Here is a 13,872-nt window from a genome sequence, read left to right as displayed (position 1 = left end):
ATGAAAAAATACTGGCAGATAAAATAAAGGAAAATCCCAAGTTGTTTTACAAGTACATTAAGGGTAAAACGATAGCTAGGGAAAGAGTAGGATCCATTAAGGACCACAGTAGTAATTTGTGTTGGAGCAGAGGACGTAGGTAGGGTTCTGAATGAATAGTTTGTGTTGGCGTTCACTCGTGAGAGGGACGATGTTGGTACAGAAATCAGGAAGAAGGACTGTGATAAAATTAAAGAGACCCACACATCGGGAATCACTCTGGCTTCCCTGTCTCCCCCCCGCTCCATGAAGTTAGACTTTGGAGCAGAAGATTGTGCCCCTTATCTCCTCTTCATAACTTACTTTCCTACCTATCTTTTGTGTCATCAACAAATGTAGCAACCATATATTCAGACCCTTCATCCAAGTCATTTATGTAAATTGGAAATAGTAGCCACTTCCGATGACGGTGATGTGCTGAGCTGACGCACATCAGGTGGCTCTCCTCCAAACTAGAACCAAAAAAGTTAATTTCAGAGAAATCTGGCCTGAAAAGCCAACAGAAAGAACTCCAAAAGAGAAAGATACACAGTGGCGAAAAGGATGCCGGCGAACGGTAGCTCGAGGGGCAGATGAGAGGGCAGAAGTGGCGGAAAAGGACACGACCAACAGGTGGACGAGCTGGTGGATCCACGAGGTGAGGTGGAAGACCCGGCCGCCCAAGAGCGGAGAAGACCGGCGACCCGAGCATTGGCGCCGACGCAAGCAACAACCACCCCCTCCCCACCAGGGGATGGGTGGCGAAGCTTCCTAAAAAAGGATCTGGCCGCCATGAAGGAGGCAATAGAAATGGAGATCCAGGTGGTGGTGAAGGAGGTGGTGACGGAGGCGTGGCCTCCCTCCAGCGCACCATCGATGGCCTAGGAAAGAAAGTGGAGGTGCAGGAATAAACAATCCTGGACCTCGAAAAAGGTTCGAATGACCAGAGCGATAGGATTGTGGCTCTGGAGGCAGAAGTGAAGGTTGGTGGCGGTCCAGGGGTATTTGAAGGGGAAGGGCGAGGACCAGGAGAATGGGTCCCGGCAAAAGAGCATTTAGATTGTTGACCTGCTGGAGGCGAGACCCAACAGACTACATCACCCAAATGCTGGGCAACCTAGTCGGCAGAGACAGTTTCCCCAACCCCTCAGAACTCGACAGGACACACAGGTCGCTTCGGCCGAAGCCCAAAGCAGGGGAGCAGCCGAGAGAGATCACAGCAAAGCTGCATCTGTGCCAGGACCGGGTAAGGATCCTGAAATGGGCCAGGCAGACGAAAGCGAGCTCGTGGGAAGGACACAAAATCCCGGTCTACCAGGACATTGGTGCAGACCGCGCAAAAAAAAGGTTGAATTCAACAGGGTAAAATCGGCGATCTACAAGAGAGGGGTGCGGTTTGGCATGTTGTTCCTGGCCAGACTCTGGGTTACGTAGCAGGGTAAAGAATACTATTTTAACACCCCGGCTGAGGCAAATGACTTTGTGCAAAGCAACGACATTGACAGAGACCAAGCTCGGCAGCGATGAAAGTGTGATGAATGGTTACTGTACCCTTAACACCATGTAGGTGATGCCCCTTTAAGACTGGGTTTGGAACCCTGGGGGACTCCGCCTCCGGCTCCGCCCACCAGGGAGCCGTATATAAGGTGACACCCTGTAGGCGGCACTCAGTGAGTACTCATCTCTGTAGCTGGCTAGTTCTCTGCTTATTAAAGCCTTCATTTACCATTCCACACTCTCGTGTCGTTATTGAGGGTACTACAATTTAATAAGCAGAGTACGTTAGGATGCACGCCGGTCACAAGCCAGAAAAGCTCAATCTGGAAGCACGGACACCGGAGGCCAAAGAATTTTTAAAGTACTGGCTCCGCTGCTTCGCGGCCTACCTGGAATCCTCGGCAGCTCCCATCGAAGGGCCTCGCAAGCTGTGCTTACTCCACGGCCGGGTGAGCAATAGAATCTCCGCCAATATCAAGAAGGCGACCACTTATGACGAGGTGATCGAGATCCTGCAAAAGTGTTTAGTCAAACCCATAAATGAGGTACATGCACGGCATCTGCTCTCTACCTGCCGGCAGTGCTCAGGGGAAACGCTGGACGGGTACGTGGAAACGTTCACCGCGCTCGGCAGGAACTGCAACCATTCCACACTCTCGTGTTGTTATTGAGGGTACTACAGAAAGCGTGTCAGGGGAGGACTGCAGAGGGAAAAAAAGAGATGAAACCAGAGACTATAGTCTGGACTATGTGTTTGCTCGGGACTGCACTGCCTTGTTATGAACAAAGAGACCGGGTTCAGAGAGAACAAAGCGAAGGACAGGGAAGCAGGTGAGGGGGGAAGAGAAGGGAAAGCAGGCAGTCAGGCAAGGGGCTGAACCAGCTCTGGGAGGGGATCCACCGTACTAGCAGGGAGAGCTAGCATGTGAAGACAGGTAGTAAAGGGGTGCCGTGGCGCATTTCTCAGGGGAGAGGAAGCGTCTGGCCAAATGTGAGGGTGAAACAGAGTGGTAGGGAGGGGGAACACAGCGGGGGGGACAGGGAGGGGGAGGGGAGCAAGAGGGACGGGGGAACACAAAACAGATAGGGGACAGAATAGGGGAGAAGAGTTGGGAGCAAGATTGGCTTTGGTGGCAGGGGACATGCTGAGGAATCAAGATGGTGCCACAAGCAGCCGCTTTGGAGGGTCCCTAAACAAAGGGAAACCTCGGAGTGCAGGTGTCCGACCTCATGGTGAGAATGATGTACGTGGCTATTTTAGATAGCCCCCTAACAAAGGGAAACCCTGAATTGCAGGGGCGCATCCACAAGTAAGTATGATTTATCCGGCAGGAATAGGGGCGTTAGAAACCCCCCATCAGGATAGTCACCAGGAATGTAAGGGGACTTAACGGTCCAGTGAAAAGATCTAGGGTGGGATTCTCCCAAACCTGGTGGGACAGGGAGTCCCGGCGGGACGGAGTGGCGTGAACCACTCCGGTGTCGGGCCGCCCCAGAGGTGCAGAATCCTCCGCAACTTCAGGGGTTAGGCCAGCGCCAGAGTGGTTTGCGCCCCGCCGGCCGGTGTGGAAGGCCTTTCGCGCTGCGCCAGCCGAGGCCGAAGGGACTCCGCCGGCCGGCGCGGGTCCGCGCATGCGCGGGAACGTCAGTGGCTGCTGACGTCATCCCCGCGCATGCGCAGAAGTGGGTGGTCACCTTCGCGCCGGCCATCGCAGAGGACCACACGGCCGGCACGTAGGAAAAGAGTGCCCCCACGGCACAGGCCCGCCCGCGGATTAGTGGGCCCCGATCACGGGCCAGGCTACCATGGGGGCACCCCCCGTGGCCAGATCGCCCCGCGCCCCCCCCAGGACCCCAGAGCCTGCCCGCGTCGCCAGCACCCGCCGGTAAGGGACCTAGTCCAATTTACGCAGGGGGGACCTGCATAGAACGGGCTGGACTTCAGCCTATCGCAGGTCGGAGAATCGCCGGGGGGGCCGCTGTGAGCGATTCCCGCACCCGCCGAATCCAGCACCGGAGAATTCGGCAGCCGGCGGAGGCGGGATTCACGCCACCCCCTGGCGATTCTCTGACCCGGCGGGGGTCGTAGAATCCCGTCCCTAGAGTCTTCACCCACTTGAGGAGCCTGAAGGCTGACATAATCTACCTCCAGGAGACACACCTGAGGGAGAAGTCTCGACTGCTGGTAAGGAAGGGCTGGGTGGGATAGACATACCACTCATGCTACGGGAAGAGGGCAAGGGGAGTAGCCATACTGATTAGTAAGAGGATGAGGTTTACAGAGACCAGGACGGTTACGGACCCAGGAGGACGGTACGTCATGGTCAGCGGTGTCCTCGACAGGGCACCGGTAGTTCTGGTATATGTGTACAAGCCCAACTGGGACGACAGACTTCATTAAAAAAAACCATGGCGGAAATCCCCAATATCGACACACGCCGACTGTTAATGGGGGGGATGACTTTAACTGCATGCAGGACCCGTTGACGGACCGAGCAAACCCCAGAATAGGGTAAAACTCAGGCATGGCTAGGAAATTGGGAACATTTATGGAACAGATGAGGCAGTGGACTCATGGAGGTTCCTACACCCCGGTGAGGGGGAATTCTTGTCTTCTCGCCGGTACATAAGATATACACCCAAATACTCCGCAAATGTCATCTCCAACCACACTCTGCATTATGTGGATGTGAGGTTAGAGTTGGGCCGGGTCAAACGCTCCACATGGAGGTTGGACATGGACCTCCTGGCTGCCAAGGCCTTCTGTAGAGTAGAAGATGTGTATATAAGAACCACATGCACTGTAAATATTAAACATAAAGTGCAACTTTGTAAAAACAGAAGATACCATTAAAATATATTTTTTAAATTTAAGAGAGTAACATAAACAGAGAGGAGGATCTGAGTGGTCTAGCAGGCTTAATAGTAGACAAATCTCCTGGGCCAGATGAAATGTATCCCAGGCTGTTGAATGAGGCAAGGGCAGAAATATCAGGGGTGCTGGCAATAATTTCAATTCCTCCCTGGCCACAGAAGAGATGCCGGAGGACTGGAGGATAGTCAGTGTGGTGCCATTATTTAAGAAGGGAGGAAGGGATAAACCAGGAAACTACAGGCCAGTCAGTCTAACCTCAGTGGTGGGGAAATTATTGGAAGCAATTCTGAAAGACAGAATTAATCTGCATTTGGAGAGGCAGGGATTAATCGAGAACAGTCACGTGGTTTTGTTAAAGGGAGGTCATGTCCGACCAATTTAATTGAATTTTTCGAAGAGGTGACCAGGTGTGTAGATGACGGAAGTGCATTCAACGTAGTCTACTTGGACTTCAGCAAAGTTTTTGATAAGGTCCCGCATGGGAGACTGATTGCGAAGGTAAGAGCCCATGGAACCCAAGGAAATTTGGAAAATTGGATCCAGAATTGGCTGAGTGGCAGGATGATGGTCGAGGGGTGTTTTTCTGACTGGAACCTTGTATCCAGAGGGGTCCTGCAGGGATCAATGTTAGGATTGGATTTGTTTATTGTCACGTGTACCGAGGTACAGTGAAAAGTATTTTTCTGCGAGCAGCTCAACAGATCATTAAGTACATGAGAAGAAAAGGGAATAAAAGAAAATACATAATAGGGCAACACAACATATACAATGTAACTACATAAGCACTGGCATCGGATGAAGCATACAGGGTGTAGTGTTAATGAAGTCAGTCCATAAGAGGGTCATTTAGGAGTCTGGTGACAGTGGGGAAGCAGCTGTCTTTGAGTCTGTTCGTGCGTGTTCTCAGACTTCTGTATCTCCTGCCCGATGGAAGAAGTTGGAAGAATGAGTAAGCCGGGTGGGAGGGATCTTTGATTATGCTGCCCGCTTTCCCGTGTAGATGGAGTCAATGGATGGGAGGCAGGTTTGTGTGATGGACTGGGCGGTGTTCACGATTCTCTGAAGTTTCTTGCGGTCCTGGGCCGAGCAGTTGCCATACCAGGCTGTGATGCAGCCCGATAGGATGCTTTCTATGGTGCATCTGTAAAAGTTGGTAAGAGTCAATGTGGACATGCCAAATTTCCTTAGGGCTCTTGCTGTTTGTGGTTTATATAAATGATTTAGACGTGAATGCAGGAGAGTTGATTAGTAAGTTTGTGGATGTTACGGAAATTGGTGGGGTGGTAAATAGTGAGAAGGATAGACTTTGATTACAGGGAGGTATAGACGGGCTTGTCAGATGGGCTGATCAGTGGCAAATGAAATTCAATCTGGACAAGTCTGCGGTGATGCACTTGGGCAGGACAAACAAGGCAAGGGAGGACCTGATAAACGACAGGACTCTGGGAAGCACCGAGAATTATAGGGACCTTGGAGTATATGTACACCAGTCCATTAAGGTATCAGAGCAGGTGGATACAGTGGTTAAGAAGGCATATGTATACTTGCCTTTATTAGCCGAGGCATAGAGTTTAAGAGAAGGTTATGCTGGTTAGGCCACAGCTGGAATATTGTGTGAAGTTCTGGAATCCACATTAAAGGAGGGATGTGATAGCACTTGAAAGAGTGCAGAGGAGAAGTGAAGTGGAATTGTGAGGGGTTGAGTAGAGCATAGGGTATCCCTGTACACAGGCAACCTTTTACTGCATGTTAGGGAGTCCAGGGCAATCTAGAAGGACAAGAGCAGCATATACCTGGGATCCCCACCACCTGGTGGTTCCCTCCAAGCCACTCACCACCCTGACTTGGAAATATATCGGCGTTCCTTCACTGTCGCTGGGGAAAAATCCTGGAACTCCCTCCCTAACAGCACACTGGATGTACCTACATCCAGCGTTTCAAAAGGGCAACTCACCACCACCTTCTGAAGTAAAATAGGGCTGGGCAATAAATGCTGGCCTAGCCAGTGACGCCCACATCCCATGAATGAATAAAAAATATATATTTTTTAATTATATGGATGGGGAGAACACCTCAGATTTGGACAGGGGTCCTACAGAGGAAAAGGCAGGCGGAGGGGAAGACACTGCCAAATTTATTGTACTATTACTGGGCGGCTAATGTGGAGAAGGTGTTGGGGTGGCTTTGGATCAAGAAGTTAGTTGGGTACAGTGGAGTCGGGGTCATGTCTGGAGGTCCTGGTGCCTTCTCTGCCATCCTCGCCAGTGAAACATTCTGGGAATCCGGTAGTGGTCTCCATGCTAAAATACGGCAGCAGCTCGGTCAGCATTTTAAGCTGAGGGCGGTGTCAAGGTCGGCCCAATCAGTAGAAACTACTTGGATGCTACATTCAGGGGATGGAAAGACAAGGGGCTGGAGAGGGTGAAGGATTTGTTTCTGGACGGGCGGTCTGCGAGCTGGGAAGAGTTTAAGGAGAAAGCAGGGCTGGAGGACCGGATAAGTTCTGTTATTACAAGGACTTTGTTAGAGGGTATTTTCGACTTTCCTGGAGACTCTACTGTCTACCTTGCTGGAAAGGATACTCTTGCATGTGAGATCGGAGGAGGGCAGCACATCTGGGATATATGGGCGGATCATGGAGGAAGATCAGGTTTTGGTGGATGAGGTGAAGGCCAGGTGGGAGGAGGAGCTAGGATCCATTTTGGAGGAGGAAGTGTGGAGTGTGTCTCGTCGAAGGGTGAATGCTACATCATCCTGCGCAAGGTTCATCCAACTAAAGGTAGTGTTTAGGGTGCACCTTACCAGGGCCAGGGTGAGTCGACAGTTTGAGGGGGTCAAGGATAAGTGTGAGCAGTGCTCGAGGGGGCCTGTTCATCATACGCACATGTTCTGATTCTGTCCCAAGCAGGTGGGATTGTGGGGGTCCTTTTTCCACACTATATCGGCAATCCTGAAAATTGTCTTAATCCGTTAGTTATTGTATATGGGTTGTTGGGCCAACCAGAGGTGAGGATGGGGGCAGGTGCGGATGCTTTGGCATTCGCATCACTGTTGGCCTGGCGACAGATTCTGCTGAGCTGAAAGCAAGTGACTCCACCCAGTGTCGAAGCATGGCTAGGTGATTTGATGGAATTTTTGTACCTCGAGATGGTCAAGTTCACAGTGAGGGAGTCGATCAATGGGTTCTATCCTAAATGGTGGCCATTTATTTTGCTCTTTATGATCATAGAATCCCTACAGTGCAGAAGGAGGCCATTCGGCCCATCGAGGCTGTACCAACCCTCTGAAAAATTACTCCACCCAACCCCACTTCCCCGCCCTATTCCTGTAACACTTTCTCCTAACCTACACATCCCTGGACACTAAGGGACAATTTAGCACGGCCAATCCACCTAATCTGCACATTTTTGGACTGTGGGAGGAAACCTGAGCACCCGAAAGAAACCCACGCAGACACAGGGAGAAAGTGCAAACTCCACTCAGGCAGTCGCCTGAGGCCGGAATTGAACCCGGGTCCATGGCGCTGAGGCAGCAGTGCTAACCACTGTGCCGCCCCCTAACCTGCACATCTTTTGACTGTGGGAGGAAACCAGAGCACCTGGAGGAAACCCACACATACACGGGGAGAACGTGCTAACTCCACACGGACAGTCACCCAAGGCCGGAATTGAACCTGGGTCCCTGGCGCTGTGAAGCAGCAGTGCTAACCACTGTGCCACCGTGACGCCCTTAAAGTTCTGGTCACTGTTAGTTGTTAGTGGGGGGAAGGGGACGGAAGGTGAGTGAGGGTGGATAGTTCAGGAGGGTATTTCTGTTTTTGGGGTTGTTGTTGCTTGTATTTTTTTCTGATAAATGTGTGGGTACATGTTGTCTTTGGTAATGATTTTGATATAAAATGTTAATATTTCAGTAAAATTATTGTTAAAAGATATATCATATCCTTATTTCTTTGTGAAATCATTCTTGGGAAGTGAATAGAAGCCTTGCAGATCAAAGGATCTGAAGGGGATTAAAGCCCTGTGATGTAGGGGGATAGATCTAGTCCCAAATCAATGGCTAGGTCAGAGATGGCAAGAGAGTGGGGGGGGGGGGGGGGGGGGGGGGGGGGGGGGGGGGGGGGGGGGGACTCATGGAGGTTTAGGCACCCTGGAAAGAGGGAATATTTTTTCTTCTCACATGTTCATACTGTATGCTCCGGTTTCCATTTTTTTGTGATGGGTAAGGCGATCCCGTTGGTGGTTGGAGTATGCAGCAATAGTGACTTCGGACCATGCGCCGCATTATTTGGATGTGAGGTTTAGGACGGGTCGGGCACAGAGTGGTTGTTGGTGGTTGGATTTGCGCTTTTGGCGGATAAGAAGTTTTGTGACATATTGGCATTGGTAATTAAGAACTATGTGGAGCGGGGGGGTGGGGAGTTGATGATGGAGAGAATAACTGAGGCGTTTGAGGCCCTTTATCAGGGCCTCTATAGGGCTGAACCTAGGGCGAAATGTTGTGTTCCGTGGTTCCCCTGATGTTGAAGACACACACAGAACATGAATGTGTTCAACCAGAACGATTATTTATTGTTAAACATGTAGGACGATAACTAACAGATTTATATACAAACAAAGTTATTCAAGTCTCTATGGAGCTACTCTAGGTGCGACTGTCCTACAATCCATACTACCACCAACTGCCGAGTTGCCTCAGTCACGTTATGCATGTCTGGTGACACCCACTGGCAGGAGGTCATATCCGTAATGACATACATTGATAAATGGTTTTATACATTTATACATTTATATTCAGATATGCATATACGTCATGTCACCACAGGGAGGAGGCAGACATGGGACGATTCTTGGATGGGTTGGTGTTCTCGGAGGTTGAAGAAGGGAAGTGCCAGGTATTGAAGGAGCCAATGGGGCTGCAGAAGGTAATGGTATGTGTGAGTATGATGCAGTCGGTGATGGCACCAGGGCCAGGCAGCGGCAAGCAGAATTATATAAGCTGTTTTCGGCAGAGTTAGCTTCTCATCTTTTGAGCATGTTCAATGAATCGTTGGAAAGGGGGGGAGTTGCCATCTACATTGGCATAGGCCTCTATTTCGTTGATCCCGAAAAAAGGACAAGGATCCAATGGAGCGTGGATCTTACAGGCCAATCTCATTATTGAATACTGACGTGAAAGTGCTGGCCAAGCTGTTCGTGAGGCGATTGGAGGGGTGTGTGCCGGAAGTGGTCTTCGAGGACCAGATGGGGTTTGTGAAGATGCTGCAGCTGTCTAGTATTATCAGGGGATTATTGAATGTGGTTATGACCCCTTTGTGGGGTAGCGTGCTGGAGGTGATCGTATCAATGGACGGGAAGGAGGCCTTTGACCGGGTGGAGTGGCAGTACTTGTTCGAGATCCTTGGGAGGTTTGGGTTTGGGCCGAAGTTTGTTGCTTGAGTACGACTATTGTACGACTATTGTACGCATCCCTCATGGCGAGTGAGGATGAATGAGACAAATTTGTTTAAGCTGTGTAACGGGTCAAGGCAGGGATGCCCATTGTCGATATTGTTGTTCGTGTTGGCGAATGAGCCCTTGGCGATTGTGCTCCGAGCTTCGAATGAGTGGCAGGAGATTGTGAGCGGGATAGAGAAAAAAAGGGTGAGTCATAAGATATTTGGAAGATCACAAAACATTCTGGAGGGGAGAGAAAGGGAAAAAGTGAAGGGGTATTGTTGAATGACAGCAGATGCTACCTTGATCTTTTCTGCAGAGTAAATTACATAGTCCTATATTATGTGGGACTCCTCGCTTCACAGTGGTCACAGGAACCTCAGGCTGCAGACACACTATCGAAAGAAGACCAGAAGATCAGCCTATGATACCCTGGATATATATGGTTCATCCCACCAGATGCAGGCAAATGTGAGGATGGTATCCTATGGATACACCCCAATAAGAGTGTCACCTATGGGTGCGACAACCAGAGAGTAGTGTACAGGAAGGATATGGGAGCTCCGATTACTCCCTAAGGATAAGCCTCACTAGTGATTAGTGGGCATACACTAACCATGAGTTCATGGAGCTAGCCTGTCTAGCAGATGGCCCGGAGAAGGGGCTGGAATTAGGATAGAGGTGCACCAGTAAGGTTATACTGAAGGAGTACATTTATTACAAAATGCAAAATGGGTTAAGGTGGGACCTCCGGTGGCGGCCATGGATGAGTAGGTCGCACATTTGATAGCTCCCGCCTGTGATGGATTTTTTGACCTTTTCCCCCCGTTTTTTTTGGAGTTTTATGGGATAAATCGGTGTAGAGTGAGACAGTAAGGAGAAATCCCCCTCCGGTGTATGGAGAATTAGACCAGAAGTGGCCGTGTGAGAAGACAAAGTCATATAAGGAAGTCGCGAGCAGAGCTGGTAACACGGGAAAGCATGGCGGAGAGCAAGGGCCGCGGGGAGATGGCACAGTGGTCGATGGAGCAGCTGGTAAGGTTTATCGAAGATTGCTTCGCCAAGCTGAAGGACACGCTGGACCCGATTAAGGCTTCTATTGATCAAGTTGTGCAGAATCAAGAGACCCACGGGAGAGCGATGAGGAGGTGGAGAAAAAGGTGTCCGAGCATGAGGAGTACATAACCGTGCTGGAGACCAAGCTGGAGATGATGAATGACCGCCAGAAAAGAATGCAGGAGAAGCTGGAGGACCTGGAGAACAGGTCCAGGAGGGAGAATCTTAGAATTGTCGGCCTCACTGAAGGCAGTGAGGGATCAGATGTGAGGACTTATGTGACGGACATGCTGGAGAGGTTGATGGGGGCTGAGGCGTTCCCTCGGCCCCTGGAAGTGGATAGAGCGCACAGAGCCCTCGTGAAGAAGCCCCGTCCGAACGAGTCGCCGAGGGCCTTGGTGGTACACTTTCATCGTTTCCTGGACAAGGAACACGTTCTGCGGTGGGCCAAGAAGGAACAGAGCAGCAAATGGGAGAACTGTGAGCTGCGCATTTATCAGGACCTGGGCGCGGATCTGGTCAAGTGGCGAGCTGGGTTTAATCGGGCAAAAACGGCCCTCTTTAAGAAGGGGGTGAAGTTTGCGATGCTGTACCCCGCCCGTCTGTGGGGCACACATGAGGAACGGGACTTCTACTTTGAAACACCAGATGAAGTATGGACTTTTATTAAAGAAAAGAAGCTGGAGGCGAATTAAAAGACACTGAAGCCTTGGAGAAGTACTGTGGCGGCGATTTGTTGTGCTGGGTTGTATAAATATAAGAAGTGCCATGTGTAATAAGGGGCTGTTTGGATGGCTAAAGGTAACTTTGTCTTGCAGTGAGTTGGTTAGAGGGGGGGGGGGATGGGCTTTGGGATTGGTTCTGCTTTTTGGGTGATTATTTTTCTAAAGTGATTGTTTCTTCACTGTTTTTTCTGAGGTTTGTTTATTGGTTTGTTTTTAAAATTTTTGCCCATGTGGGGGGAGAGGGGAGAGAACAATGGGGAGACAGACAGCTTGGTGCCAGGGGCGGGTGCTATCAAGTGAGCATGGGTCAGTTGACTCTCGGAAGTGCAGTGTGGGGGGGGGGTGAGCAGGTGTTAAGCTGGAGCTTGACTTTGGGGTTGGGTTTCTAGTGTTGTTGCTAGGTGGGGAGGGAGATGGGGGGGGGGGGGGGGGGGTGATGCCTTGCTGACAGGGGAGGAACTGTTACTAGGGGACAAATGGGAGGTCGGGAACGGCGACTGCCTGAGGGGGGGCTCGAGGAGGCAGAGGGCGCAAGCTAGAGGCTGGCCTAAAAAGGGTGCTGGAAGCCCCCCCCCGACCAGGCTGATTACATGGAATGTCAGAGGGCTGAATTGGCCGGTCAAGAGGGCTCGCGTGTTTGCGCATTTGAGGGGGCTGAAGGCACACATGGCAATGCTGCAAGAGACACACCTGAAGGCTATGGACCAGACAAGATTGAGAAAGGGGTGGGTCAGCCAGGTATTCCACTCAGGGCTGGACTCAAAGACCAGGGGGGTAGCGATCTTTATCAACAAACGAGTGGCATTCGAGGCAGGGAGAATCGTGTCAGACAAGGAGGGTGGGTACATAATGGTGAGTGGGAAGCTGGAGGGGGTGCGGGAGGTACTTGTGAACATATATGCTCCAAATTGGGACGATGTGGAATTTATGAGGCGAGTTTTAGGTAAGATCCCAGACTTAGAGTCACATAACCTGATCATGGGAGGAGACTTTAACACAGTCATTGATCCGGAATTGGACCAGCCAAAATCCAGGACAGGGAGGAGGCCGGCTACGGCAAAGGAATTGAAGGGGTTTATGGAACAGATGGGAGGAGTAGACCCATGGAGGTTTGCATGGCCATGGGCGAAGGAGTTTTACTTTTTGTCACATGTCCATAAGGTATACTCTCGCATCGACTTTTTTGTTCTGAGCAGGGCGCTAATACCGGAGGTGGTGGATACTGAGTACTCGGCAATCGCAGTGTCGGATCAAGCCCCGCATTGGGTGGATCTACGAGTTAGTGTAGAGAGAGGGCAACGCCCGCTATGGAGACTGGATGTGGGGTTGCTGGTGGACGAAGCGATCTGTGGGCGGGTTAACAAGTCCATCCAGAACTACCTGGAAACAAATTATACGGGGGAGGTCTCCACAGCAATGGTTTGGGAAGCTCTGAAGGCAGTGGTCAGAGGGGAATTAATCTCGATACGGGCCCACAGAGAAAAGGCGGAACAGGCTGAGAGGGGTAGATTAGTGGAGGAGATACTCCAGGTGGACAGGAGATACTCGGAGGCCCCGGACGAGGGGCCACTGAGGGAGCGGGGGAGGTTACAGGCGGAGTTTGAGCCGTTGACCACAGGGAAAGCGGTGGAACATAAGAACATAAGAATTAGGAGCAGGAGTAGGCCATCTGGCCCCTCGAGCCTGCTCCGCCCTTCAATGAGATCATGGCTGATCTTTTGTGGACTCAGCTCCATTTTCCAGCCCGAACACCATAACCCTTAATCCCTTTATTCTTCAAAGAACTATCTATCTTTTCTCTTAAAAACAATTAATGAAGGAGCCTCAACTGCTTCACTGGGCAAGGAATTCCATAGATTCACAATCCTTTGGGTGAAGAAGTTCCTCCTAAACTCAGTCCTAAATCTACTTCCCCTTATTTTGAGGCTATTCCCCCTAGTTCTGCTTTCACCCACCAGTGGAAACAACCTGCCCGCATCTATCCTATCTATTCCCTTCATAATTTTATATGTTTCCATAAGATCCCCCCTCATCCTTCTAAATTCCAACGAGTACAGTCCCAGTCTACACAACCTCTCCTCGTAATCCAACCCCTTCAGCTCTGGGATTAACCTAGTGAATCTCCTCTGCACACCCTCCAGTGCCAGTACATCCTTTCTCAAGTAAGGAGACCAAAACTGAACACAATACTCCAGGTGTGGCCTCACTAACACCTGAAATGAAATGAAATGACCTTATACAATTACAGCATATCCTCCCTAGTCTTAAA

The 13,872-nt window shown here is 50.6% G+C and overlaps 1 protein-coding gene across 2 annotated transcripts in view; it reads right to left on the bottom strand.

Annotated features, from left to right (window-relative positions):
- Positions 1-13,872, bottom strand: part of dnai4 (dynein axonemal intermediate chain 4) — a 401,481-nt gene that overhangs the window by 69,778 nt on the left and 317,831 nt on the right. The window lies entirely within an intron of this gene.

Source organism: Scyliorhinus torazame, chromosome 7 (assembly GCF_047496885.1).
Source record: "Scyliorhinus torazame isolate Kashiwa2021f chromosome 7, sScyTor2.1, whole genome shotgun sequence".
Lineage (NCBI taxonomy): Eukaryota > Metazoa > Chordata > Chondrichthyes > Carcharhiniformes > Scyliorhinidae > Scyliorhinus > Scyliorhinus torazame.
Note: the sequence above shows the minus strand (reverse complement) of the source record. Positions and strands in the feature narration are given on the sequence as shown.